Source organism: Vigna unguiculata, chromosome 1, assembly GCF_004118075.2.
Source record: "Vigna unguiculata cultivar IT97K-499-35 chromosome 1, ASM411807v1, whole genome shotgun sequence".
NCBI classification, from domain to species: domain Eukaryota; kingdom Viridiplantae; phylum Streptophyta; class Magnoliopsida; order Fabales; family Fabaceae; genus Vigna; species Vigna unguiculata.
The window spans coordinates 13,414,901-13,419,110 of NC_040279.1; positions in this window are offsets into that span (position 1 = coordinate 13,414,901).

The window sequence follows — 4,210 nt, forward strand, 5'->3', positions numbered from 1 at the left end:
TGAGAGTTAAGAGTTCATAAGTACTTATATAAGAGATAGATGGATAAGCTTGAATTTGTTAGCCATGGGATATATCTATCTTTCAAGATAAATCAAATTATAAGTTAAACTGAGTGGTACAATAGGGTCCTGAATTAATTGTGATGGTTGGCTTGTATCAACGAGATAAAGTATGGAAATAACCCAAGAATAGGAGTTACTAAGGAGTTTAAGGAGATGATGGGGAATGTAAAATTTTGTGTATAGTAATTATGGATATGATAGTGTACTGTAGGTGCTTCTATTGAGCCAAGACATAAGGATTAGATTAGTGGAGTAAATATGTGAGTAAGGGAGCGGAAGTTACCCAACAGAGAACAACTGGAACGCGAGGCACCTGGCGGCAAGGAGGTGTTTCGCCAGGCAACACCTGCAATTAATGGGCACCACGGGTGCTTGGCGCCTGGCGGTATGTGTCCCCTACCCTGAGGCCCTAAAGTGTGATACGTTTGGCACCTCGTAATTTGCATCAAGCGATGGTGATGCAGTAGATGTGCGTTGCACTTACTTTGTTGTGCATGATCTACGAGGCTTCTATGATACCTTAAAGGTCGGCTTGCTGGTGTTCCTTGAGTTGAACTCGGAACGTATCCCTTGAGTTGAGCTTGGGATAGGGGTTAAGCATGTGGCATTCCTCGAGTTGAGCTCAGAATGGCATCCCTCGAGTTGAGCTCAAGATGGTGGATGAACACGAGGAACCCTTGAGTTGAGCTCGGGTTGGCAAGTTTTTCTGGTGTGAGTGTGTTGGTTGTGGCTAGTACGAATGGGTCCAGATAGATTGCCTTCCTTAGTAATTAGTTGATGTGTTTTGTAGTCTTGGGACGTTACTAACTGTGTTCGTATTTGGGAACTCCACCTGGCGTTACGGTATGTGATCCATAACATGGTTTCCCGCACGTGCTCTGTCGGTTGTGGCCGATAGGTATGGCAACAAGACACTTTGAGGTACTCACTAGAAGATGTAGAACACAAATAACATGGTTGTGTGATGGTATTATATATATATATATATATATATATATATATAATTATATGTATATATAATTATATGTTTATTCTGTTAAGCTCACCCTATCTTCTTGTGTTTGGCGATGATCGTATGCGCGGTACACGTTAGCAAATGATGTGGTTGCAGATGGTTCTGGTGAGGCTTAGCTATGGAGCGGGGATAGCTCGGGAATTTTTATTATTTTATGCTTTTGAAATAATTTGTAAACACTTATCATATATGGAATTTGGTTTATTATTGAAAGTAATGAAAGTTCAAATTTCTCGCGTTTTGGGAAATAGATTTATAATAAATGTGATTTTATTTTTCTTATTTTATTTTATTATTTAAACCTGTAATATCCGGTTGGGATGTTACACAAGCTAGCAAACACACATAGATGCAAATGCTCCCCCTATCAATAATATAGGTTCAATTCCATATTTGATTATTGTTTCCACTTTTAATTCTTCTATTTTAGTCTAATTTGATCAATTTTCTATTTGTCAATTTTTCTCCCCTTTTGGATTCATCAAATAGAACAAATGAATTAAGAGAACAAACATTGCATAACATTTCATTGATATTGGAACATGATACAATCACCAAAAACTGAAAACAAAGAAAATAAGCATAAAGTTGATACAATCAGCCGACTGAAAATAAAAACAACCAACTGAAACTAACAGAACTCAAACTGAAAAATCACGAACACATGGATGCAATGCAGGATCCTAAAATCCAACACACTTAGTCATCTTGAGGATAATTTCTGGTATGGAATGAGGTCAGCATGTCATGGATATCATGGATTTGGCCATCTAATGTATTGAATCTCTCATTTGAATAGTTGTGATGTGCAAGTTGGAACATATTGAGTTCATGTAGTTGATTCATCACCATCCTCTCAAAATGTGAGTTCACAGGGCCTCTGTCCTCTAGAGGGTTGTAGGGAATTAAGTCCATGGGTACAGCAGTTGGTTCATGTTGGTTCATCTTCTTGATTTATACCACTTGGGCCAGCTTCATGGTCATGTGCACCACCAACTATAGCACCAGCAGTTGTCCATGCATTTCCCACCTTGAGAAAGCCCATTTTGTGCAGATTTTGGTTGGAGGTATGGTTCAATAGTTTATGATGTGATCCCAATAAGGCTTATTGCATTGGGGCCAATGCCTGGGCCTATTCATTTTAATTTCTTTTAATTTCTTTTATTTTAATTAAATAGAATTTGTTTAATTGAGCTTGTTTTGCTAAATACATCTGATTTTCCAAAGCTGACAAATCTTGAAGTGCTGCATTGGGCCTGCGGCCCAATTCTTCATCACACCCATGTCATCTCCGCTCGTCATCATAACAACCCACCTTTTTGCTACCCCATGTCTACAAATTTTATTCTCGGATGGGCCAACCAAAATGGCAGCTCATGCAGCACATTATGCATGATGGGAGTGTGGAAAGAAAAGCATCTGCCAAATGATTGGAGCGCGGAGCAGGGAATTGGATTTCAACTTAAATCAGCCCAAACTACAGCACTCCCAAAACCAACCCTACGCGTTCTTTCGTTTCAACCCGAGGCAAACTTTTCTTATTGAAGACCAGCCCAGTTCGTGAGCTTCGGGGCTCTGTCTAGTGGATTTTGGCCAGCCTAATTTCATCAGACAATTGGGTTCGAACTCACCACACCTACGGCTAGGGTTCCAGCATTCCTCACCCAACTTTCTTTCATCATCACACATCACGCGAGCTCCTCTGATTAGGGTTTTCAAAGTTCACTAACATACGAACCTCACGTCTTCCACCTGCACATGTTCCAAGCCGTTGGGGTCGATGAAGGAGCTGCTATCCTTTTTGCTTATGCTCCGTCCAGTCACGGTTCCAGACCTAGAGCTTCGTTAGGGTTTCCCTTTTTCACCGTTAGGACCTTTTGTTGGACGTCAACCATCATTTTCTTTCCTTCCATTTTTTCGGTTGCCTCTCTTCTATAAAGGGGCAAGCCATTGATTGTAAACATTTAGCTTTTGATGAATGAGATATTTGGTAGAGAAAACTTCCGTCGTTCATCAGCTCACCATAAACCCTAGGTTAGGTCGTTACCTACTTGGGTTCCCCCAAACCAGTGAGAAACCAGAGCTAATTGATCATCATCTTCATTCCGCTGTGTTTCCCTCGCTCTCTGCGAGATTTAATCGGTAGAACACCGATTGGGAGAGGTTTTTCGGCGACTACGCGATGGAGGAGCCTCATCAATCTAGTTAACTCTTCCAGCTTATCTTCAACATCAATTTCAAAGTATTCTATGAATTTTGATCCGTGAGCCTCTTGGCCTTGAGCATGTGATCACGAAGCACATAGATCCAATCCACTTAGACATTATGTTGGATGCAATACATGAGGATCAAATCTCCTTCATTCAATATAGAGTGGTTGCTCCCACGTGGAACTATGATTTTTGTGACAATCATAGCAAGAAGCCTTTGATCCACCTTAAGACCACCAACATGAATGTGCTTGATCTCAGTAGCTGGATTCCTCAAGCATTGGCCATAGTATTGAACCTTCTTGAATTTTGGAACAGCCCCTGTTTCACCTTTTCTCACTTGTACACCCCTTGATTTGAGTCCAGCCACATCTTTCCGCGCTTTCTTGTTGATCTCCACTCGGATACCCTTAAACAGTAGCATGTCATTTTTGAACTCCAAGTTGGTGAAAAACACCTTCACCAAGTCTGGATAGATTTTCCTTGAAAGTTCAAGGAAGGACTTCAACCTTTGATGCTTTAATTGTTGAAATAGGCTCTTAAATCCTTCAGCCCTCAGCCACGAAAACCTCAGCACCTCAAGAATGCGGATTTGGTTCCTGTTCATCTCAATGAGAAACACTTTTATGTTCTCCTCATGATCTTCAAACCATGCTTCAATTCTCCCATGCTTTTCTTGGTTTGTAGACCTTAGGGTAGAAGGAGTGGAGTGTTCATCATCAGATTGGGTGGCTCTTTGTTGACGACGAGGCATGATGAGTATAGGTATGGCTGTTTCTAAGAGATGTATGATGCAAATACAACAATTCAAGTGTAGTATTTATAATTGAACAGGCTAATTTTCAGAAATAGTCGATTAAATGGTGCATATTTTTCTAATTAATTCGTTGTAGGTTATCCAAGCTAGATTAATACAGCTGAT